The sequence below is a fragment of the Balaenoptera physalus genome, assembly GCF_965194825.1.
Source record: "Balaenoptera physalus genome assembly, chromosome: 13".
Classification (NCBI taxonomy): domain Eukaryota; kingdom Metazoa; phylum Chordata; class Mammalia; order Artiodactyla; family Balaenopteridae; genus Balaenoptera; species Balaenoptera physalus.
In genome coordinates, this window is record NC_138892.1 from 15,341,175 (window position 1) to 15,367,561 (window position 26,387).

General features: G+C 45.2%; 1 protein-coding gene across 9 annotated transcripts in view; it reads right to left on the reverse strand.

Moving 5' to 3' along the window:
- The window catches only part of ABTB3 (ankyrin repeat and BTB domain containing 3), a 313,346-nt gene that overhangs the window by 71,255 nt on the left and 215,704 nt on the right, over nucleotides 1-26,387 (reverse strand). The gene's annotated exons all lie outside the window — the stretch shown is intronic.

Genomic DNA, 26,387 nt, shown 5'->3' on the forward strand with positions numbered 1-26,387 from the left:
TTCGGGGCCTTGGCCACACCCCTGAAGCTTTGGGAAGTCTCACGCTCCCCACAGGCTAAAGGGATCACAGCAGGGGTCCAACTCGCCGCCAGAATTCACCGAGATAATGCTTAAGGCTGAACTATAACTTTCTAAGTGTAATGCATTTGTGCCATCTTCTTATTTCTTCCGGTGATTACTATAAACTCCATCCTCACATTAGGATTGAGGGCAGGGGAGCTTTTGGAAAATACTGATACCTGCGTCCTATCCCAGGGATTCTGATTTAATTTATCTAGGATGGGGCTGGACATTGGTAGTGCTTAAAACATCCCCCAGGTGACCTTAATGCGCATCAGAATTCTCCGGAGGGCTTGTTAAAATGCAGATTGCTGGGCTCCACCCCCAGAGGGTCTGACTCAGTAGATCAGGGGAGGTGGCCAAGAATTTACCCTTCTAATGAGTTCTGGGGCCATGCTAATGCTGCCCGGCTGGAGGGGCAAACTCGAAGAACTTCTGCTCTAAGGTATGGTATAGGGCCTGAGAATCACCTGGTTTTGAGTGTGTGTGAGTGTGTGTGTGTGAGTGTGTGAGTGGTGGGGGATACAGATTCCCTGGCCTTATCTCCAGCGACGCTGATTGCATAGGGTCCATAAAAATATAATTTTAATAAGCAGCCCATATGATATTGATTTAGGTAGACCAAGGGCCACACTTTGAGAAACGCATGGTGTAGACCAAACAGGTGTCCTACCATTCAACATGGTTATGACCAGGGTGAGGCACATGGGGCGCCTGGGTGCAAAACTTAAGAGGGTCAGATCAAGTGAGTATGTTCTAGCAGCTCTCTTGCCTCACCCTAGCCCCGGTGCTGCCATTCAGTCCAGCATGGCTGCCACGGGAGGGAGAAAAGGTTGGTAAATAAAGGGTTTATTTACCCAAGGCAGCAACCCCCTCCCAGTATGCAGATGTCACGAGCTTCCCACCCAGTTTTGGTGGCAGGTTCCAGTTTTCTTAGAAAGCAACCTATTTATCCAATGTTAAGATTAAACAGCTTTTACATTCATCTCAGTTAATCCCATTCATGATCTCATCTAAATGCTTAGGACCAACCTACAAGCTAGTTATGATTATGCCCATTTTCTAGATCAGGAGAATGAAGTTTATTGAGGTTAAGTAACATGCCCTGGATCACAAGGTTAGCAAGTACGAGAGCTGGGAGTCAGACCCAAGACATTTGACTACATAGCCTATGTGCTATAACCCCATGTGGTACCCATCCATGTTCTCTTGTCCAACTTCCTTCCCAGCACCAGGGGAAGCCGATCTGGTCTTGGACCTTTGATGGCATTCCATTTTCATTCCTGCTCATGCAGCTCAATCCCCTGTAAGGCCTCCAGCCCTTTAAAAAGCCACACCCCACTTAACCTTCAAACCACAGTTCGAATCCCACCTCTCCCTCAACATTTCTCCTGAGGACTTCTCCCAGCATAGACCCCTCCCATGGTAGCCCTCACCCCAGTGGCCTTACCCACAGGCCTTGCAGATTCCGCATTAGAATGTAAGCTCCATGGGGCAGGGACCTGGAACTGCTGGGTTCACCGATCCAGCCCCATCCCTACTCCCAGGGCAGTGCCTGACAGGCTGTGAGCACTTAATAAATAATGTGCTCATGAAATGGACTAAGATTTATCAATTCCTTACTGGGTGAAACAGATGAAATCGAGTTTCTGGACCCATGGACCTGTGGGGCAGGATCCCAGGGAATTTCTGCCCAGATCAGCCTGCTGCTTAGGCTGTCATCCTAATTCTCTCAGACTCTCCATCACCTAAACTGAATCAGGCACTCAATAAACACACTGACTTGAAATTGAATTGGATTCTACAGTCTCAGGTGAGGGGACTTATTTTTGTCACCATGTCTCCATGACTGCTAAAACCAGCCCCGGGTACTCAGAGAATGCCCCTCTGGGTTATATTTTCAGAGGCAGCACCCCCAAGCCCTGGTCTGCTTTTCCTTTGCTCAGTGCCCCCCAAAGCATAGCCCACAACTCCCGGTCCCTGGGGGCGCTGTGTCTCTAGCACAGACTGCCCTTCAGCGGCTGCCTTTCATGTTAGATGCTGAGGCCCAGGGCACACAGCCAACTTCTGATGAATACCAAAGAGGAGAAAAAGAGGCTCTACTGCCTTCAAAATAACACCTTTACCAAGACAGCCGGCGAGCACCAGAGTAAGAAACCTTGAACCCCAGGATTGCAGCCTCTTCTGGAATTTTCTATGTACCTATTTTTCCCTTTCATCATTGCCTTCTTTTTGTCACTCTGACCTCAATAGTTTATAAGCTCATGAATTCTTTGCCAGCAACTCATCTAAAAATCTTCTTATCTTGGCTACTCAGAAGGAAAGAAAAATAGTATTATTTGTGATGTTTCTTTTGGAGGAGTTGGAGATGGGAAAGAATGCTAGGGTCTTGAGTTAAGGAGAGGGTGGAGAACACTGAGGGAAAAAAGACTGTATTCTCCTGATATATTTTTTAAGACAACTATGTTCACTGGCTACGGACTTTGTTCTGAAGTTGTCTGTAGTAACTAAAACTTAGAGGAAAACCAAGAAGCTCATGGCTTAGTGAAGTGGATTCAACCTCAGAATCACGGGGTTGGGGGAGGTTAGGAAGAGGGGGGTGTGAAAATTGCCAAGGCCTCAATTTGACCCCCAGAGTTTTGGTTCAACAGGTCTGGGATGGGGCCTGGGCATCTGTATTCTAAATAAGCTCCTCTGGGAATTTGGGAGCAAGCCAGGTTTAATAACCCCTGAGCAGGTGGCCTGAGGTGAACAGAGGGGAGACATGGTCCATTCAACAGGCCAGTGGCCATTAAAATTGTTGCTATGGTCTTAAAAAACTAAAAATAGAGTTACCATATGATCCAGCGATCCCACTCCTGGGCATATATCTGGAGAAAACTATAATTCGAAAAGATACATGCACCCCAATGTTCACAGCAGCACTATTTATGATAGTCAAGACATGAAAACAACCTCAATGTCTGTTGACAGATGAATGGATAAAGAAGATGTGGTACATATACACAATGGAATACTACTCAGCCATAGAAAGAATGAAATATTGCAATTTGCAGCAACATGGATGGACCTAGAGATTATCATACTGAATGAAATAAGTCAGACAAGGACAAATATCATATCATATCACTTATATGTGAAACCTAAAAAAAGATACAAATGAACTTATAAAACAGAAATAGACTAACAGACATAGCAAGCAAACTTATGATTACCAAAGGGGAAAGGGGGGAAGGGATAAATTAGGGGTTTAGGATTAAAATTACACACTACTATATATAAAACAGATAACCAACAAGGTCCTACTGTATAGCAGGGAACTCTGCTCAATATCTTGTAGTAGACTGTAGTAGGGAGGGAACCTGAAAAAGAATTACTTGGCTGTGAGCCTAGGACTGGCACAACATTGTAAATCAACTATATTTCAATAAAAAATTAAAAAGAAGTAAACCCTAAAAAAATAATTGTCGCTAAGGCTTTTGAAGAGAAGGTTTGTGGGAGTGGGACCAGAGGTTCTAGAAGGGAAAAGAAAGCCTAGATGGGTTTCTTGCAGGGTCAAGAGAGCAAGTCAGCTCAGGAAGGTTGTTGGGCCCAGATTCAAGAAGGACATACATGGGTGGGGCCTTTCTGAAATGCTGAAGAGAGAGCTGGTGATGAGGGTGACCACCCAGAGGGGGAAAGGGAGTCTCGTGGGGGAGGGGCTGGGTGCTAAAGAGGATGGTGGGGTATGTGGGAGAGCCTAGTTTGTTCAGGATTCTGAGGAACTGAATTCTAGTCCTGAATCTGCCAAGAGCTCACAGCAGGACCCTGGTTCTGGTCTGTAAAGTTCTGGCTCTCAGTGTCTTCATCTGTAAAGTGGGTGGGTTTGGATCTGAGGGTCTATTTCAGGGGTTGGCTGGCAAACCTTTTCTGTAAAGGGCCAGGTAGTAAATAGGCTTTATGGGCCATACAATTTCTGTTGCAACCACTCAACTCTGCCATTGCAGTGAGTAAGCAAGCACAGACAATACATACATGACAGAGCTGGCTGTGTTCCAAGAAAACCTGATTCACGAAATCAGACGGTGGGTCACAGTTGGCCAAACCTGGGTCTGTTTGATTCCTTCCTACTCTAAAATTCTTCGATTCTATCGAAATAGCCAGCTGCCTGGGGGCTTAGGGTGAGTCTAGTGTGCAGATCAGGGAAGATGGGAAGAAGCACATGAAGGTCCTAGTGATGGGCACAGAAAGCTTTGGAGAGATTAGAAAATAGGACCCTTCCAAAAAGAGGTCATGGTTGGATTTGGGGAATATTGAGCCACAGGCATACTCAGAGGCAGAACCTTCAAGGATAAAACCCAAACCTGGCCATGGGTGTGTAACTGATAAAATGTCATCTATTAATAGCATTTATTCATCCAACAATCCTTTAGGGAACACCCATTTTGCAGGCATGCTTCCAGGAGCTGGAGATGGAGTGGAGAACAGGATGCACCTATGTTCTCATAGAGCTAACAGTCTAACAGGGAGACAGATAAGAAACCCATAAACTAACAAGTAATAAAGCAATTACAAACTGTGATCAGTGCCAGGGTGCTGGGATAGAGAATAAACAGGGTTGATGTAGGTTCGTGGGAAGGCCTCTCTGAGGAGGTGACAAAACCTTGAATATGTGAAGGAATTGGCCATATGTGAATGTGCGTGTATAAAGATGGATGTTCTAGGTGGCGGTAACAGACTGTGCAAAGGCCCTGAGGCAGAAAAGACCTTTACAGTTCAAGCAAGGGCTTTCACACACATCATGTCCTAGTTAGCCCTCCAGGACAGATGGGGCAGCCAGGACATGTGTGAGGAAGGATCACTGTGGTTGGCTGGATAATGGCCCCCAAAGATATCTGGTCAATTCCCTATGAATACTGATAGCAAAAGAAAGTCTGCAGATATGGTACAGCTAAGGATCTTGAGAAGATTAGCCTGGATTATCCAGGTAGGCCGTAAATGCAATCACAGGGGTCCTTATAAGAGGGAAACAGAGGGAGATTCAACACAGGTGATATGGAAGCAAGATGCTCTGCTGCTGGGTGGAAGATGAAAGAAGGGGCCACAAGCCAAGGAATGCAAGGAATGCAGATTTAGAAGCTGGAAAAGATGAGGAAATGGATTCTTCCCTCAGAACCTCCAGAAGAAAACAGCCTTTCTGACACCTTGATTTTGGCCTGGTGAAACTGACTTTGGACTACTGACCTCCAGAACTGTATGAGAATAAATGTGTGTTGTTTTAACCCACCAAGTCTGTGGCCATTTGTCACAGCAGCCACAGGAGACTAAGCCAGGGTATTGACAGGGTCGCTGCAGGTGAGGTTGGAGACATGGGGGTGGAGAATGTGAATCAAGTGTTAAAGCTGGGAATGAGGGCATTCACAGGGCTCTGGAATTCATCTCGGATGCCTAAACTGCCTTGTTCCTGAGGTCCAAGCATTACTTGTTGATATGGGCTGAACTGTGTCCACCCCAAATTCATATGTTGAAGCCTTAACCCCCAGAACATCAGAATGTAACTGTATTAAAATGAGGCCATTAGGGTGGGTCCTAATTCAGTGTGATTGGTGTCCTTATAAGAAGGGAGACTGGGACACACAAAGAGACACAGAGGGGCAACCATGTAAAAGATGCAGCAAGAGGGCAGCAGTCTGTAAGCCAAGGAGTGAGGCCTCAGAAAACACCAAACTTGCTGACACTTGGATCTTGAACTTCCAGCCTCCAGCACTGTGAGAAAATAAATTTCTTTTGTACAAGCCGCCTTTTTTATTATGGAAGCCCCAGCAGACTAATATGCCTGTGGTTTGACTTAAATTTCGCCCTGCCCTTGAGGTTTTAGCCTGTGGTAGAGGAGCTGCTATTGGATGCTCGTACTCTTTGGAGTGTGATGGTTTTCTGTTCATTTCCTAGTGACAACAGTGGATGAGTTAAAGCCATTTGAAAGCTGTACCATGCAGAAGTCAGAAGTTTGGGCTTTGGAGACAGGCTGACTAAGAGCTGGATTCCAGCTCCACCTTCAAGCTGTGTGACCTTGAACAAAGTACAGTTGTCCCTTGGTATCCATGGGGAATTGGTTCCAGGACCTCCACGGGTACCAAAATGCTCAAGTCCCTTACGTAAAATGGCATGGTACAGTTGGTGCTCTGTATTCGCAGGTTCTGCATCTGCAGATTCAACCAACTGTGGATGTGCACCCCGCGGATATGGAGGACGACTGTATTCCGACGGTCATGCCTCACTTCTCTCACCGGGAAAATGGGGATAATAACAGTACCTATGTCAGAGGGTGTGGCTGACACAGTACCTATGTCAGAGGGTGTGTAATGGCCCCCCAAAATGTCCACATCCTAATCCCCAGAACCTGTCAATGTTATCTGATGAAACAGAGTTTGCACATGTGATTAAGTTAAGGATTTTGAGTAGGGAAGACTGTCTTGAATTATCCAGGTGGGCCCCAAATGAAATCACAAGCCAAGTTAGAAGAGGGAGGCAAGAAGGTCAAAGGAGGGAGTAGATGTGACAACAGAAGCAAGAAGCTGGACTAATGCAGGAAAGGGGCCAGGAGCCAAGGCACACAGGTGGCCTCCAGACGCTGGAAAAGGCAAGGAAATAGATTCTCCCCTGGAGCCTCCAGAAGGAACCAGCCCTGCCGACACTTTAACTTTAGCCTAGTGAAACTGATTTCATACTTGTGACCTCCAGACTGTAAGATAATCAGTTTGTGTTGTCTTGAGCCTGCATGTTTGTGGCAGGTTTTTTTTTTAATTAAAAAAAATTTTTTTAAGTCTTTATTGAATATGTTACAATATTGCTTCTGTTTTACGTTTTGGTATTTTGGCCGCGAGGCATGTGGGATCTTAGCTCCCTGACCAGGGATTGAACCCACACCCTCTGCATTGGAAGGTGAAGTCTTAACCCGCTGGACCGCCAGGGAAGTCCCTGTGGTAGTTTCTTACAGCAGCCATGGGAAGCTAACACAGAGGGTTATTGTAGGAACTGGATGGGATGAGGTACACGTAGCCTGGTGCCTGGTACCAGGAAAGTGCTCATAAGCGGTAGCTGTCATCATGATCATCACCAACGTTGTTTTTAGCATCAGTCAACCTTCTCTCTGCCAGATGGAAGAAAAGGCCTTGCTACACAGAGAGACGCTTCCGTCTTCCCTTTTCAAATCAAAGCAAATCTCTGCAGTTGCTATGCCATTCCTTTATGAATTGTGTGGCTCCGACTTTTCATGTTTGTTATTTGTTGAGTCTTTCTTAGGCTGGCGAGGAATTTAGATATTTGACTGTGGTTTGGGAGGCTCATAATTTCACAGAAACAGGGAGTGAAGGACGAGCAGCAGCATTGATAGTAGACAATATCCAGTGCTGGTTTCTATAGCAATAGTCGCTGTAATCTCACTGTAGTTGTGAGACCAAAGCTAGGAAGATGATGGCAGAGGTCAGAGGTGGCCATGGCTGGTTACTATAGTGACAGCCCAACTGTGCAAAGTATGGTGGGCTTGCCTGAGGGGGTGGTTCCTGCAGACAGCCCGGAGTAGGAGGAGCCAACGGTGTGGGCTAGGTCAGCGCTTCCCGAATATTAATGTGCGTGCGTATGAATAGTCTGGAATCTTTTTAAAATGCAGATTCTGATTCAGTGGGTCTGGGGTAGGGCCCAAGACTCCGCATTTCTATCAAACTCCCTGGCAATGATGCAGCTGCCAATCTACTGACCACATTTAAATAACGAGGCCCTAGGAAGTATTATGGCTCAAGTCAGAAACCAGGGACGGTGAATTCGGTTATCATGTTTAAGGGGGAGAAGGTGAGGCAAGGAGGGAGAGAGCTGCAAGAGAGGCGAGAGGCCCAGGAGACAACAGAAGGGAAGAAGGAGCTTGTTTGTACCTGGACCTCCTGATTAAACCTGGGGGCTCTGTCGGATTGGCTGAACCTAGGTCACAAGACTGCACCAAGCTGTAGGGGAGGCTGGGAGAACAAGTGTTTGGTGATTTCAGCTTTGATCGGGGGAGGTGGGTTCTCCCTCCCACCAGGATTCTCCTTTAGTTTTCCAGTAACCTTATGAAACATCATCTCCCAGTCTTAGGGAGCTTGTTCTGAACTAAGCTCCCATCCCATTGTCTGATAGGTGTTTTGTATTCATGACAGTGTTTAGCATCATTCCGGGAATGTAAATGCTTAAAAAATACACTTTGTGATAGTTAATTTTATGTGTCAACTTGGTTAGGCCACAGCTACCCAGATATATGGTCAAACATATATTACCCAGATATGTAGTCCGGATGTTGCTGGGTGTTGAAAGTATTTTTTAGATGAGATTAACAATTAAATCAGTGGACTTTGAGTAAAGCAATTTGTCCTCCATAAGGTGGGTAGGGCTCATCCAATCAATTAGAGGCCTGAAGAGAAAAAAAGACTGGTCTCCTCCGAAAAACAGGGAAACTGCCAGCTCACTGCCTTCAGATCTGAGCTGCAACGTTGACTCTTTCCTGGGTCATACACACAACCTAGTGGTTCTGTTTCTCTGGAAAAACCCTACCTAATACACACCTGCAACGGGTGCCACGGGACTTAATTGTTTGCAGTGATGCAGCCTCCTCTTTCTACGATGATCCCACCCACTTCCGCATCATGCACAATTGGCAGGGGCAGGGAGGAAGCCTGGGGGCTGGATCACACAGAGGACCACTTCCCAGTATCCCAAGAGTGCAGACACATCCCTTGGGAACTGAGACAAAGGCATCATGGGTAGGGTAGGGTCCATGCTTTTAGGGAAGGGTAAGCCATGCTATACCAAAGGACAAGCCCCTTGCTGTGTGGAAGTCCACCCCACCAACGGGTGATTATATAAATCCCCTGAAATGGGACAAGTGCCAAGGGGTACTGGTGAGGAGGTGATTGCCCCTAATAGTGCCAGCAGGTGCATATGACTGACCACCCAGCCTTCTTTGGCTTTCCTGTCACACATTCTGAAGAAGGTGATTTAGAGGGCTGCGGGGTCCGTGAATGGAGCGCGGAGGTGCAAGCAGAGCAAAAATGATATACAAATAGTAACAGTCTCCTTGCTGCGGACAAACAGCTGCACATCCCCCAGCCTTCATCTTCCCTCCCACCCTGGAGAGGAAGGTCTCCTCCTCCCCCTCCCTCCCCCCGCTTCCCTGGGCACGTGGCCCCATCACTGCTCTCCCAGCGGTCCCATAACTCAACCTCCACTTCCTCTCTGGACTTTCCCATCAGCATTTAAACACTCAGCATGCTCCCGTCTCTCACAATTTGAATACGAGAGGAGCAAAACTGATGGAGAGGAAGAATTCACAGTCCTCCTGGAATTTCAGTCTAGGTACTCCGTCTAGGTAGTATTAGGTAGGGTTTTCCATCTTCAGCAGGGGGAGCTCAAAATCACCCGGGGCACTGATTGAAATGCATAGTCCTGAGTTCCTGCCATTTGCTGGGTGTGTTAGTTTCCTGCTGCTGCTGTAACAAACTACCGCAAACTTGGTGGCTTAAAACAACAGACATTTATTCTCGCAGAGTGCTGGAGGCCAGAAGTCCAAAATCAAGGTGTCCCCAGGGCTGTGCTCCCTCCAGAGGACCTAGGGGAGAGCCCATTCCTTGCCTCTTCCAGCTTTTGGTGGTTGCTAGCATTCCTTAGCTTGTGGCTACATTACTCTAATCTCTGCCTCTGTGTTTATATCACTTCTTCCTTGTCTGTGTGCGTCAAATCTCCCTTTTCTTATAAGGACACTTGTGATTGGCTTTAGGGCCTACCCAGATAATGCAGGATAATCTCCCCATGTCAAGATCCTTGACTGAACTGCATCTGCAAAGACCCTTTTTCTTTATAAAATAACATCTATTGGTTGCAGGGGATTAGGACCTGTTTTCTTTGGGGGCCACTGTTCGGTCTACTACGCTTGGCATCTACCTGCATCTAGTCCATTCTCTGCAGGGGTTTCTGATGACTACCTGAGGCCGAGACTCTCAGGTCTAGAGAATGCCAGCTCTGAGCTGAGGGATGCTTGGCAAGCCCGAAGCCCTTCCTCACACATCATGCAGGGCCCAGAGACCAGCCTGCACCTCTCCTCTGTAGGCTGTTGGCTATAGCAGAGCCGAGCCTGGCTTAGGGGTGCAGAGGCCTCTGTGGTGGGAACCTGATCTCAAGTGTGTAGAATGATGATGGGGCCTAGAGGGGATATAAATGGCCCTGGGAGGGGAGCCGTGGCTTCAGAAGTGGGGAAGCCATAGGCTCTGTTTCACGCTGCTGCAGAACCTTCCTCGCAGCCTTGGGCACAAAAGATAAACATCGGGAGGTGGCAAAGGCTGCACAGCTTCATATCCTAGCAGCAGAGGCTCAAGAAACCTAAAAAGGCAGGGCCTGGCCACATCAAGGCCGAGAGGCAAAAGCCAGAGATGGGCTCCCGGGGTCATCTGAGCCTGCCCCTGCCTCCAAGAGGATTATTATAAAAGTCTCCAAAAGGCAGTGCACGGCCTAACAAAGAAACCCACTGCCCCTTTGAATCTAATGCTGGTGTGGTGGAACGGACACACAGCCTGAAGACAGAAGGCCCTACATTTGAGCCCAGGCTCCATCATTTGCTGTGGGACCTTGGGCAAGTTACTGAACTTCTCTGTGCCCCAGTTTCCTCATATGTAAAATGAGAGAAATAGTAAGGCTACCCCACAGGGTTGTTGGGCATATTAAATGAGAGCATCCCTGTAAGGTGATGAGCACATAGTAAATGCTCAACAAAGGGAGCTATTATTGAGGGCTCATTACATGCTAGGCATGGTTCTGAGCGGTTTTCTTTCATTGGTTCATTAGATAATGACTAGAACCATAAAGTAAGTACCGTTATGATCTTCATTCTACAGATAATGAAAGGAAGCACAGAGAGGTTATGTAACATGCCTAAGGGCAAGCAGTTATAAGCGGCAGTGCTGGGATACACATGCAGGCAGGTGGACCCAGCGCTGGGGCTAGTAACCATGTCATTTCCAGGCAGAGGCTACAGTGTATGCAGGCTGGGTGTGGCTGGAGCTGAGATGGAGGGGAGATAGTGGTGGAGGGAGGTAAGAGGTAGGAGAGGTAGGAGGCAACACTGGAGAGAGACAGGAGGAGAACCACACAGGGCCCTGTAACTCCTGCAATAAAACCGTAAACTCCTAATACTTTAATTTTCCCTGAGAATTGCAGTTGAAAAACACAAAATCAGAAAAACATTTGAAAAGAAACATCAAAAATGGGTTGACAGGGCTTCCCTGGTGGCGCAGTGGTTAAGAATCCGCCTGCCAATGCAGGGGACACGGGTTCGAGCCCTGGTCTGGGAAGATCCCACATGCTGCGGAGCAACTAAGCCCGTGCGCCACAATTACTGAGCCTGCACTCTAGAGCCCGTGAGCCTCAACTACTGAAGCCCGCACACCTAGAGCCGGTGCTCCGCAACAAGAGAAGCCACCGCAATGAGAAGCCCGCGCACCACAACGAAGAGTAGCCCCCGCTTGACGCAACTAGAGAAAGCCTGCACGCAGCAACAAAGACCCAACTCAGCCAAAAATAAATAAATAAATAAATAAATAAATAAAAAATGGGTTGACAAAAATACCTCTGAGAATGCAAAACAATGGGTTCACCACAACTGTTTGTTTAGAAAGTTAGTGGAGAATTCTTTATACTCAGGCTGAGACTGCTTGGGTCCCTGTACATGTGTCCTCTTCTTCCTTAGTAATAAAACCCCCAATCTTCAGCTGGGCTCAGGACTACCCAGCTTACATTTTCCAGCCTCCCTTGCAGGTAGGAGACTGGTTCTTACAAAGATATAAGCAGAAGTTTCTTGTGAGACTCTTAGGAAAGTCCCTAAATAGAGGAGGCCCAACTTTCTCTGGTCTTTTTCCATTCTGCTGACAAGAATGTAGACATAATGGCTGGTGCTCAAGCAGCCAAAGTGAACCATGAGGTGGAAACCACATGTGATGACAGCAGAGCAAAAAGATAGAAGAAGGATGATTGGTTAAGTGGCCATACCTGCCCTGGATTTTTAATTCCAGACTTAGTTTATATGAGAAATAAGCTTCTATCTTCTGTAAACACCTGCTATTTGAGTTTTCTGTCACTGATAGCTAAATCTAATTCTAAGTGACACTCATATCAGTTCCCATAACATTTACATTAAATCTCTATTTTTCCTTTACTGTGTCACCATGGATTTGAGTTTCTTTCTGTTTAGCAAAAAAAGACAGAAACATTTCTTTTCAGTAGTTATCTTCTAAAGACTATGAATTTTAACCTTGAGATTGTATTTGTTCCCAGAAACTACATTTATTAAAATATTTGTTACAGTGAATTGTTTGTTCATTTAAAGGTGTAAACTATGTCATAGGAAGTTGATTTTGTTCATCAACCTTGTGAAATTTTACTGACAATGGTTTTGAGCTTGTCAAAATTAACCCAAAAAATCACAATATAGATAGTCTTGGAGACAGAAACATATCTCAAAGTCTTTATGCTTGCAAAAGTTCTCTTGTAAGGAATTTTAGCTTATGTTAGCTATTTTTCCTCAACTTTATTGAGATAGAGTTGACACATACCAGAGTGTAACTATTAAGTGTACAGTGTGATGCTTTGATACACATATTTTATGATTACCACAGTAGGGTTAGTTAACACCTCCATCACCTCACATAATTACCATTTTGTTTTTGTGGTGAGAACATTTAAAATCTACTCTCAGCAATTTTCGAGTATATAATACAATACAGTTAGCTATAGTCACCAAGCTGTACATTAGATCTGGAGAATTTATTCCTCTTATAACTGGAAGTTTATACCCTTTGACCAACATCTCCCCAATTCCCCCACCCCCAGCCCCTGGCAACCACCATTCTACTCTCTGTTTCTTTGAGCTCAGCTTTTTTAGATTCCACTTATAAGTGAGATCATACAGTATTTGTCTTTCTGACTTATTTCACTTAGCACAATGCCCTCAAGTTCCATCCACGTTGTCACAAATGGCAGGATTTTCTTTCTTTTTCTCTTGGCTGAATAATATTCCATTAACAGATCAATTAAAACACCATGCAGAATCTCTTCCTTCACACAAAAAAAGAGGAGATAAAGTGAGGCCTGGCGTAGTCTAGAGGTCCCCCTACATGCCCTTGGTGTCTTTGCCACTGGGCTGTGGCTTTGAGAAAATGATATTCTAGTTCTCTTGTAATAAACCCCTTGAACTCACATTACCCTGCATTTGGCAGTCTGACAGGATGGATTAAATTCATACTCCAGCACTGATCAATCAGAGCCCTACTTATCAAAACACAGACTTAAGACAGCTGGTTCCCCGGGCCTCCACGGAATGACTCATGCATTGAGTTAGAAGCATGTTTTGGAGCAGGCTCTGCCACTAACTAGCCACGTGACTTGTGTGTCTTGAGGCTTTGTGGGCCTCGAGTATACTCACGGTAGAGTTAAGAGACCAGAGAACCCTCCCTTCTAGCGTAGAATAATAGTATAATATTTTGAAATAAAGAAAGAAATAACATACTGCCACGAGGAAGTTGGGGGGAAAAAAGCCATGAAGGCAGTTTCCAATAGAAATTTCTGCTATGATGGAAATGTTCTGAATCTGTGCTGTCTAATACAAGAGCCACAAGCCACTGTGGCTACTGAACCCCTGAAATGTGGCTGGTGCCACTGAGTAGCTAAATTCTAATTTTATTCAGTTTTCATTAATTTAACTTTAAATAGTCACATGTGGTTAGCGCCCACCCTACTGGATGGTGCAGTTTTAAGGAATGTCCTTCAGGTCAGTATAATTCCAGACAGGAATCATAAATAAAAAAGGAACATGGAGAAAGGCAGGAAAGAAAAGAGAAATCCCCAGAGAGCCTAAAAAATCAAGGAAGGGGGACTTTCATGGTTGTCCAGTGTGTACGACTCTGTGCTCCCAATGCAGAGGGCCCAGGTTCGATCCCTGATTAGGGAACTAGATCCCGCATGCACGCTGCAACTAAGAGTCTGCATGCTGCAACTGAGGAGTCTGCATGCCACAACTGAGAGTCCGCATGTCACAACTAAGACCTGGCGCAGCCTAAATAGATAGATAGATAGATAGATAAATAAATAAATAAGTAAATAAATAAAATACAGCTGCAAAACGTATATTTAAAAAAAAATCAAGGAAGAGACTAGAGGAGGAAGGGAGGCAGTTTTGGTGCCTACACAAAACAACCGTTTGGCCATTTAGCAGATTTATGAATCTCCATATGCGTGAGAAGAAAACATGTGCATAATTTACTTCTTGGATTAAATGTTACCAATTTTACATTTCACTGAATCTGGAAGTGAAAGATGACAGAAACCAGGAAGGAAGCTTGTGATTTTAATTAAAGGAAAACCAAAAGGGCTATTTGTTAAGCTGGACTTTGGTGCTATCTAGGAAAGGATTCCTTGTCTAGGTCAGTACTCCAGGGCGACCCTCTCCATCTACACAGGCAAAATATTCAGGGCTGATTATCTGATGAGATGGAAAGGGGTCTGGGTGTGTCCCCTACCCACACACCATGACCTATCCAATCCTCTTAGGAGAATTCCTGCAGCCTCTCTCGCCCAATCATCGAGTGAAGGGGTCACGTTCTGGGGCCAGCCCCAGGGGAGGGAGAGTAACCAAAGCAAATCCTAACCAGGGATGAGTCCAGACCGGGGAGGGGAGGCCTGGCCAAGTCAGGAGTAGCACTTCTCTGAGATGGAGGGATGGGCTGGCAAAGAGGTTGGGGGGGTGGGGTGAGGGGGGGTACGGGTGTGTTTGTGTGTGTGTGTTCATATTTGTCTGGGGTGCGGGTGTTGGTTCTGAATGGAAGCTGGGTGCATGGTGAGTGGATAAGGTAAAGATGCTACCTAACCCTTAGATTCCTCTCTCACCTAAAGACTGAGGATAATGTCCATTGGTCCTTCTTTACAGGGCCACTGAGAAGATGAGGTAACAGGTACAGAACTACAGTTACATGAAAGGTTTACATTCAGACGTCTTCATGTACACCAGACATCTAACACATCTAGTCTAAGTTGCTACCTACTTAAACATCAGATGAAGAAAAACACAAGAGGAAGGTAGTTCTGCTAACCAGCACCTCATCTTGTCAGGGTTTTCCAGCTACAACTGTAGCAATGCCACAAACTGCCTAGGGGGAGCTCCTGTACACGTGCTCAGCACATAGGCTGGGTTCTCCTGGCTTTTCCTATCAGTTCCTCACACCTGTTCTCATTCTGCTTCCAGATTTCCAGCCTCTCCGTCTTGCTGTATTCCTCTTCACCTATCACTGGGACACGTCCAAGTTGAAGCTTTGCTTTACCCAAATGTGATTATAAACATCGGTCTCATGCTTTCCACCTTTCTAGGTACATCCCCCCCTCCTGCGTCCTCCCGGGATAGAGATCTTCTTTCCCAGACACAGCTCCTGCACTGGGCTTGCCTCAGTGCTACCAGCAGGAACCAGGCCCATGAAATGGGCCAAACATGAATCACTTTTCTTCTGGAATAGTCAGACGGCAGGCCAAAGTCAAGCATACATGATCACAATGCTTGGGTATTGACTCCACTGTCCAAATCACTAGAGTGGGGAGTGCTGGACTTCATTAACCATGCTTATTCACCTTAAGTTTTCCCCTTCTGTGATACCCAGGACAGGGGATTCAAAGGAATAGGTGCTAAAAAAATGTTTGTCAAGTTAAACTGATAGTTATTTCTAAGGGTGCAGGTGTCAGACAGCTGTGAGTTTTGATCCTGGTGCTGTCACTTACCTGGGTCAGTGACCAAATTTCAGCAAGTCACATGGCCAACGAGCCCCAGGGTCCAATTGGGAAATGGGGAAGTACACACCCTGCAGGCTTGCCCGGCACACAGAAGGTGCTCAGTAAATTACAACTGTTTTTGAATGGTGAAAATTTGCATCTGGGTTAGAAATTGGACTGGTTGGATCTGGAAGCCCCAAGGAGCAAAAGAAGGAGTGGTGGTGGTAGCTCCAGGGAGCAGATCTCGGCTCACTTAAGTAAGACCTCAGAGGAGTCTCAGCTCTCTAGAGCTGGGATGGGAAGAAAGCCTCAAGGGCTGGTGCCTGGGTTGGGCAGTCCCTTGGGGAGGACCTTAGGAAGGGGACTTAAACATCGAACGGGCGGTTACACTAGATGATTTTTGGAGTCCCTCCCCACCCTAAGAGTCTAACACTCCACATTTAACTGATTGGCCACTGATACAAGACTCTTCCTAGGATTGGACCATTGCATTATTTTCATAATAATTTCCGGGTTCTGGTTTTTCTCTTGAATCTTTTCACATTGCTGCCATGATGAATGTGCTAACATGGAAATGTGGTCATCTGATAAAAGTATAAATTCCTCAGCCTGCCCATTTGTTAACTGGCCTTAACCCACATCTTCACTCTCCCGTGCCCCTTCCATGCCTGTCCAGCACCAGTGTGCTCCAGCCACACCAAACGGCCAGCCATTTCTGGAACACAGGTGTCTGCTCACATCTCCCTGCATTGCTCCTGCTGTTGTTCCCTCTCTCTTTCTATCCTCTCCATCCAGTTAAGTCCTACGCATCTTTAAGACACCAATCAAATATCACCTCCTCTGGGAACTATTCCCCAAGAGCCCTCCACCCCCATACCCGCCATATAGTTAGTCCTTTGTTTCCTTCTAACTCAATCAGCATTTTGTACATAATTCCATAATACCATTTACATCATTTTATTGTTATCATTTATGTCTTTACTACCATCTCAGCTAACCATGGGGGCATGAACTATTCATCTTTATATACCCCAAACTTGCATATTGTAGCCTTTGCCACTCAGGATGACATTTTATGTTAGTGTCCTGGTTTGTTCTGTTTTGTTTGTTGGTTTGCTTGTTTGTTTTTTGGCCGCTTGTGGGATCTGAGTTCCCCGACCAGAGATAGAACCCACACCCTCGGGAGTGAGAGTGTGGAGCCCTAACCACTGGACCACCAGGGAAGTCCCTTCCTGGTTTGTTCTGTCTCCTCCACTAAACTATCAGCTTCATGAGAGCAGGGACTTATCCTGTGCTCTGCTTTATCCTCAGCACTTAGTGTGGTGCCTGGTACATCACAGGTCCTCAACCAACATTCTCTGAGTGAATGAATGAACGAATGTTTGTTAAATGAATCAACGAATGTACGACTGAATCCTGTGAATTTGCTTAGGTCCTCAACCAACATTCTTTGAGTGAATGAATGAATGAATGTTTGTTAAATGAATCAATGAATGTACGATTGAATCCTGTGAATCTGCTTAGCTTAAATTCCGGTGGGTTTCTGACTTTACTCTGGGTGACAGGTCACTGGGATGGTTTTATAAAGACTAAGTAAAATGATAAAAATAGTTAAATGTAGTTTATTTTCAGTTGTGTTAAGGGTAGGAATCCACATAATTAAAATTCAATGTGGCACATATATACAATGGAATATTACTCAGCCATAAAAAGGAACAATATTGAGTTATTTGTAGCGAGGTGGATGGACCTAGAGACTGTCATACAGAGTGAAGTAAGTCGGAAAGAGAAAAACAAATACCATATGCTAACACATATATATGGAATCTAAAAAAAAAAAATGGTACTGATAAACCTACTTGCAGGGCAGGAATAAAGAGGTAGATATAGAGAATGGACTTGAGGACATGGGGTGGGAGGACAAAGCTGGGGTGAAGTGAGAGTAGCACCGACATATATACACTACCGAATGTAAAATAGTTGGCTGGTGGGAAGCAGCAGCATAGCACAGGGAGATTGGCTCGATGTGCTTTGCGATGTACTTTGCGATGACCTATCGGGTGGGATAGGGAGGATGGGAGGGAGGCTCAAGAGGGAGGGGATCTGGGGACATGTGTGTGCATATGGCTGATTCGCTTTGTTGTACAACAGAAACTAACATAGTATTGTGAAGCAATTATACACCAATAAAGATCTATTAAAAAAAATTCAGTGAGAACCAGGCTTGGGTAAAAACTCTGTTAAAAGTTAGGTTCAAGACCTTGGCCGAGTGCCCCAAATAAATCCCAGTGATCATCAAAGACTTCAGACTCTGGGAAAGTCAGAAATGAAACATAAATGATGAGCAGGCATTAGGACCACATTCCTCTTGAGCTGAGATGTTCTCTGTGCCCAATCTGCCACCACAGTGAAACTAGTGCATGTAGGAGGGGCTGGCAAACGTGTCACTGGCCACAGACTTTTGGAACAATCTACAAGGCTGTGCCAGTTCCAGAACAGGTGAACTCACACACTAACAGGTTTTAAAATCGCTAAATGGGACTATTCATAGTGCTTTACCATTTGTAGGTAATAAGGGCAGACTTGGGATTTTGCACGTTTCAAAAATTGTATGCAGTCTATATACCAAGATAAGACCCAATTCTGTTCAGTTCAGCGAAACCCAATTCAGGTCAGTTCAATTCAACCTGACTCAAATAATTCAGATTAACAAACATTTACTGAGCTTCTCAAAAACGTGGACTAGAAACCAAACTCTTCCATATGCTCAAAACGTTCTGCAAGATCTAACCCTGCCCACCTGGGACTTCATCTCCCTCCATGCTCACTCATTCTGTTCCAGCCTCACTGGACTCCTTGCTGTTCCTTGCATGTTCCAAGAATGTTCCTGTCCCAGGGCCTTTCACTTACTGCTCTCTTTTCCTGGCAAGATCTTTGGTCAGATAGCCACATAGCTTACTGCCTCAATTCCTTTATTTCTCTGCTCAAATCCTATTTCCTTAGAGAAAACTTCCCTGACCATCCTCGCTAAAATAACACCGCTCATCACCTGTACCTGGTTCAAGTACCCAGTTTTGTTTTTCTTTATATCAGTTATCTGTGCCTGATATTTTATTATTTATGCATTCGTTCCTCATCTGCAGCCCCTAGTAAAAGGTAAGCTCCATGAAGACAGGTATTTCGCCTGGCATAGAATAGATGTGCTATAAATATATGTCGAATGGATGAATGAATAAAATGAGCACCTACTATGTACCAGCTTCTATACTTGGCGATACTGCAAAGATTCTAGCCCTCAACAAACTCATGGTCTAATGTGAAAAACATGAGAAAAGAAGCTTATCTGAAGAGTCGTTTGATAAAGGAATGTACAAAGTCTTACGGGAGAATGAATCAAAATCAGCTGGAGCTGAAGTGAGTAAGAGCATTTTGTAAAATGCCATCCTGAGCCTGGAAGGGGGAGAGCTAGAAGGGCTCGGAAGAATCCAGGAAGAGGAAATCAGATGAGGAAATGCAGAGCAAGCTCAGGGGACTCTGTGGGGACTGGAGTGGCTGAAGGGATAAGAGGATGGGAGGCATGGTGGCCGATGAACCTGGGGGATGACAAAGGCATGAACAGGGAGGGCCATTCATGGAGCAGGCCGATCATTTAACTTGTTCCCTATTTATTGACTATCTCCTTGGAGCAGGGGTCCATGCTGAGTTTTGGGGAAGATGCAAGAATTTAAAACCTGGACCCTGATGTTCAACCTAGCAAGGGAGTTCAAGCCACACATCCCCAGTTTCCCAGGGCAGCTCCAATTGCAATGTCTGTTTGCCCTTAATTATCCTTGTATACTTGTTAGACCATGATTTCTGATTGGTGGATTGGAGTGTAAAGTGGCCATCAAAGAAGGAAGGGCAGATAACTATGATGCAAGGCTGACCATGAGAAGTGTCTTGTGGGATGCTCTTGTAAAGTGCCCTGGGGTCTGAAGAAGGACAGTGCCTCCGGGGATGGATTTTGGAGGCAGTGGAATCTGCAGTCAGTGTTAGTGTTTTCAACAGGTTGGTCCTTGACTTTGACAATACTTTCCTGGTTTCCTTTTTTCTTCATAAAAATGTTGTTTCCACACCCTGCTGCCATAACGGATTGGAGAATGACCATGTGATGGGTGGGATTCTATGTAAGGAATTCGTAGAGAGCAGTGTGACAAAGGACTGCCAAAAGGGCTAGCTCCAGCCTTGGAGTTTGAACTTTTCAGTGAGAACAAAGCCTGGGAAAATAGGCACCTTCTTTTGACAGCATGTTCTGCCTAAATTCCTGGGCAGGCCTGAACTTGACCTACTGAATCTAGACTGAACTCACACCAATTTGAAAGAACTGAGGAAGCCTTTTTATCTGCGGGAAAACCTAAAAACAGAGCAAAAACTTTAAATCCAGAATTACAAACATGACCGACCAACCAACCAACCAACCAACAAACAGTTCCTGGAATCATGGAAACTTCCGTATCTATAGACATGGCCAAGTACATGTGCAATGAACTCTGTACATGGTCAGACTCAAAACTTGCTTTTTGATAATGCTGGAATGCTCTTCTCCATTCTAGAAGCAATGCGGGAAGGAAGGTGGGGATTTCCAGGGATCCCTAGAACAGCCCTCTGGTTTCAATTTGACCACTCCACTGCATGGCTTTGGGCAAATTTCACGACTTTTCTAGACTTTTCTTTCAGTCTCTTAAGTTGTGAAAAGCAACTGCAGCTGGTCTTCCCACTTCCGGAATCCAGGGAGATTGCAAGGGTAGAAGACCCCGGGAAACCGTGGAGCACTCACTCCAGGAGATTTGATAATGACTGTGGCTGGAAACCTTACAGGTTGGGTGGGGCCACTCCTGATGTTTCCCACAAGGCATTTCTTCCTGGAAAAAGAAGTGGCACGGGATGGGGCTGGGGAAGCCCACCTCCCGGTGCTCTGCTTCTTCTGCAACTTCTCCCTCACCCGGGATATCAGAGGCCTCATAAATTAATCCCTCAGTTGCTCTGCTCCAGACAGACTACTCTTTTTATATCCATTCCCTCAACATTGGTGTTTTAGTCATGCCACTATGGGCAGTTTGAAAAGAACAGCAATTCACACATTGGAAACAAACCAAATACCTGGCAACCTGGGAACCGTTAGGCAAATTATGATGCCTTCACAAGACGGAATATTTTGCAGTCATTAAAAATGATGTTTAGGAATGTTCTGGAGTAGTGCCAGGATAATGCTTATGGTGTACTAGTAAGGGAAATAAAAAAGATATAAAATTATATATACACAGTACAATTATTTTAAAAAGCCTAATTTGTCTTAAAAAAAAGAGATAAGAAAATAGACTAAATAATCATTCTGGCTACCTCTGGGCAGTAGAATTGTAGATAATTTTAATTTTCTTTCTTACATTTTTCTGTATTTTCCAAAATTAAAAAAAAAGAGTATATATAGCTTTTCAGTAAAAAGATACCATCATATAAAAATATGTATTTGTAGCACCTGTATTGTAGTTGTAAACATATGCAGTCCATGAGGAGAGCAAAACGGATGGAGGGGAGAATGTGATTAAATCAAGAAACCTAGGAAAACTGTAGCCTAGGATACACAGAGACATGTATAGGCTTCGTTTGGGAAGTCAGACTTTGAAGAATGAAAGGGCAACTCAGATGCTCTGCTGCTCAGGGCAAATGACCAGATTTACTGCCTGGGAGACCATAACATGTGAAACCCAGCTATGTGCTGGCAGCTGTCAATATCACTATTTCTGAAAGGATGAAAAAGAGTGAAAACTTGGCACCGGGGCAGATGGTTTGAAAGCGGGCTGAGCTCAGAGAATGCTCTTCCTCTCTCTCTCTCTCTCTCCCTCTCTCTGCAGGCCTTTCTGGTCCCACGCACTCTGGCTCTCGTTTGCCTTTGCCATACTGGGCCAGCCCTCAGTTTACACTAGGCAGCTTCAAGGGCTAATTTTCGCCCTTTTAATGTTCTTCAAAAAGAATTTTCCTGCACATTCAGAACATTCACATACGGTGCCCGAGACCCCAGACACAGGGCAAGCAAAGGACTGCCGGTTCTAGGCAAATGAGAAAGAACCAAAAATCCAAGAAGGCTAACGTAGCTTTCCTCCGGACCATTCAGCAAAAGGAGGAGGCCACTGGTGACATCCCTCGCTGGGGGACAGAGAGGTTGGCATTCCGCCAAGCCATGCACTTGTCATCTCTCTTGGGACTTTTGCAGGAACCTTCTAACTGGTCCCTACATCATCCCCTGCTACAATGCACTCAGATTGATCTTTATATCCCCATCCACTCTGTGCCAGGCCTGGCTGGCTGCCAGAGAGAGCAAGAGATGATCAAAGTCCAGTCCCTGCTGGCGAGGAGCTCAAAGTCTGGCAGCAAAGACAGACATTTGGAAGCAAATGAGTGCCATTTGGAAGCCAGAGTGATGACTGGGGCCACATGGTAGGGGGTCAAGAAGACACAGGCTCTGGAATCTCAGCCTCCAGCCCAGCCACTTACTAGCTTAGCTATGTGACCTTGGTCCAATCCTTGGACTTCTCTAAGCCTCGCTTTCCTCATCTGTAAAATAGGCAGAGTTATAGTATCTCAGAGGGTGATTGGGACATTTCAGTGGGATAATCTAGAAAAGCTCATCATAGGGTCTGGCTCACATTGGCACTCAAGAGTTGTTATAATTATTCACAGAGGGCTTCATGGGGACTGGGGGTGAGGGGCACAAATTTTCACAGCACAGGTGAGGATGCAGTTGAGTCCTGAAGGATGAGCAGGCATTTGTACTTTGCTTATGCTTCTTCCTTTGTTCAAACCTTCACCCTAACCCCACTGTGGAAGGAACAGAGGCCCATCAACACCTGCAGGATGTATATTTCTCCCATAGACTTTCAACTCAGCGAGGATTTTCTAAATACTTGACTATGGGGAAGGCCCAGGTACCACCTAACTCCTATGGTCTTGCTACAGACAGGACCTCTTATGGGGCAGCTGCAGGACACGAGGTGGGGGATGAGGGTGGTGGAGGGAACATTTGGGGCAGCAGCGTTTTACCAACTCATAGAGAAGTATTTTAGCATTTTAACAACTGGCTAACCATCTGCACTTTTGCAAACCAGCTGAAGGTCAGTCTGGCCTCTGGTCCAACTCAGCTGGTCTATGGTACATGCTTCCCCCATGTACCTTGCAATTTCCTACCTTGGAGCCTTTGCCAGCTGCTCCTCCCACTTAGAATGCCTGATCTTATCCATCTTTCAAAGCCTGACTCAAAAACCATCATCCCTGAGTCCCTCAGCAGTTTATCTGCACCTCCCTTCTGAACCTTGGCACTTTCTGTCTTTGATGATAAATGAGCTGCTCAGGGCAGGAGTCCTGAGAGGTCCCTGGGCTCTGCCTCCCCAGCACGGGGCCACTTCTGAGCCCTGTGAACTTGGGCAAGTTGCTTATCCTCTCTGCCTCACTTTCCACATCTATAAACTGGGGATGACAATAACAATTCCTCCCTCCTGGAGTTATCATGAGGGATAAATGAGTTAATTCATGTAAAGTGCTTATAATGGTGCCTGGCACACATAAGACTCCGATAAAGACCAGCTCTTCCTTTTACTATGCTTAGGGCAGGCACTCAATGCGTGTTCAATGAATGCATGAAGAATGAACAACTGAACAAAAAGTCCAGTAGTAAATAAAACAAGTAATTAACAATATTGAAAAGTATAATAAGAAATGAAAAGCTCAAGTAGCACTGAGGTAAAGATTTAAGAGGCAGGGTCTATATATACATATCCAGCAATTTGTTTCAGGAGGTTAACATGTTTCTCAAAGGTTTTTAACTGTTATCTAATCAGATGAAATGATTTGATTATCATTAGTCCACTTATATTAGTGATATTTATTGAAGCCTAAGCCAGGGAAAATCTTAGAAGGAAAAGGGTAGAGGTGGAGGAAGCATATTAAAACAAGAATGTTCCTGTTGGGAGATTTTCAGACTTTTAACCTTTGCAGGGAATCCTATGCCCTCCCCCTCACATCCGACCCTTCCCATCCCCGTGGCACAGCACCCCGTTGACAGAGTAAACTCTGGACTCAAGCTTCCTACCTTTGCATCTCAGTTCTGCCCCAATTAGCTGTGTGACCTGGGCAAGCTACACAACCTCTCTGAGCCTGAAGTTACTCAGGAGAAGATAAGAGATTGCGATAGTGTAGGATATGCTACTACACTTGCAGGATTCTCGTGAGGACCCAATGACTAATGCACTTAGAAGAGAGGCTAGCATGTCGTAAGGACTTGGTAAAATTTGGTTGTGATGATGATCATGATGGCCGCTTTGAAAAACTCAGCTCTAAGATGATCAAAACACGGAAACACGAAAAATGCCTCGGTAGGGGAGCTGGTTCCTGGTCCCTACACTTCCTACCTTATTGCTTCAGGAGTGGGATTATCATGGGCTCTTTTTCCTGCAATGGGGACACTATGTGCACTGAGTGTCTAGTTCAGCGACGTCCAATAGAAGTTTCTGTGATGTTGGAAATGTCCTATCTCTGCGGAATCCAATACAGGAACCACTAGCCACATCTAGCTATTGAGTATTTGAAAAGAGGCGAGTGATACTAAGGAACTGAAGCTCTAGTTTTATTCAATTTAAATTCATTTAAATTTAAACAGCTTCGCATGGCTAGTGGTTACTATACTGGATAGTAACTAGTTCCTTAATCTTTGTATCATAAAGGTAAGGTTTTCCTTCTTTTTCCCTTAAATAAAGAGAAGCTGGTGTCAGACCAGACCAGACTGCTGTGGCAGCCAGTTAACTGGGATTCAGAAAAGACCTGGATATTGAAATGAACAAGTGAAGCACATGCATTTGATCAGACTAACCCCCCATATTGGGAGAGGGGGCTGTTTTTAAACTTAAGCCCCCAGCTTATTACCTGTGGTCAGGAGCAACTGCACCCCCTTTGGATGGGAAAAAACTCCTGGGCAACTGCGTGTAAACAGTTTGACAAGCCCTGAGGGCTGGATGTGTTTAACAGCCCTTTAGCTGGTGTGGTTTAGGATTTGCCCTGCTGCCTCTCCCCGGGGAGGACACCTGTCAAATCCTGCCTCACCTTTCTCCTGCACACTTGTGGCTAATTTGCTATTCCCAAGCCTCTTGAGAGGAGCTGGCCATCTTGTTAAGTGGAAGATGATCATTATATTTGGATGCTCAGCACCTTCCCTTGGCTGCTGTTATCACAGTATTCGCGTGATGCTCCATAGACCAGCAGCATCAGCACCACCTGGGAGCTTATTAGAAATGAAGCATCTCAGGCTCCGCCCCAGACCTAATGAATAGAATCTGCATTTTAATGAGGTCCCAGGGGATTCAAATGTACGTTAAAATTTGAGAAGGCCTGCTCTAGTACACATCTAGGTTATAAGCACCATGACAGTGAGAATAATAATGGCCATTATCTATAAAGAGACTAATGCATGCTGGATTTTAAGTGCTTTCTATATATTAACACATAATAGCTTCACAACAGCCCTCTGAAGCAGATTCTATGATAGCTCCCATTTTACAGATAAGAAAACTGAGGCTCAGAGTGGTTAAGTAACTTGTTCAAGGTCACAGAGCTAGTAAGTGTTAGATCCAAGATATCAACTCTGGCTCCAGAATAAAAAATATCCAGAGGTATAATTAATGTGCTATGAAGGTCCTTAGCTTTACCTAAATAGTTTCCAAACAGCATTTTCCTACTAGTAGCAACTAGACTTAATCGTCTCATCTGTAGATGAAGGCATTTCTACCTCACGAAGTTGAGTGTAAGGATTAAATTAAACTCTGAAAGTAAAGGAGCTCACATAGCACATGGCACATAGTAGGTACATCAAATGTTCATTACCTTCCTTCAGGCATCAAGGGAGGGCTTACAAGGAATCAGACGCAGTTCTGGTCTCTTCACCTCCCTTCTCAGAATCCTTTCCAGCTCCTCACTGCTTATAGGAGAAAGTCCTGACACCTTGGAGGGTCTCTCAACCTTCTTTCCTATCTAATTTGTTGCTCTACCCAACACCTCTTCAGAACAAGGTCTCGCTTTCTGTTTTCTCACCTTCCTGCCCTCCATGGTATGCATTCTGTTCCCTTAGCAGAGAGCTTCCTTCCCTATAACCATGCAGCATTCATTTGATGTTTTTGATACTCCCAGACCTGCCCAAGTGTGCAACTTACTTAACCTCACTGCACCTCAGTTTCCTCATCTGTGAAATGGGGAGAGGTGAGGTTAGCTCCTGCCTCAAGGGGTACTGTGATGATTGAATTAGTTAATACCCACGAAGTATGTAGAGCAGGACCTGCCACATACTAAGTGTTGATCAAAATCTCTTATAATATCTAAGAGGAGGTCAACCTGGTTTAAGGAAGTAAATAATAATCCCTGCCATTTATGGATCACCTGCTAAGTGTCAGTGATTGTGTGTGGCACTTACATAAGTTAGTTCATTAGTCATCGAAACAGCTCCA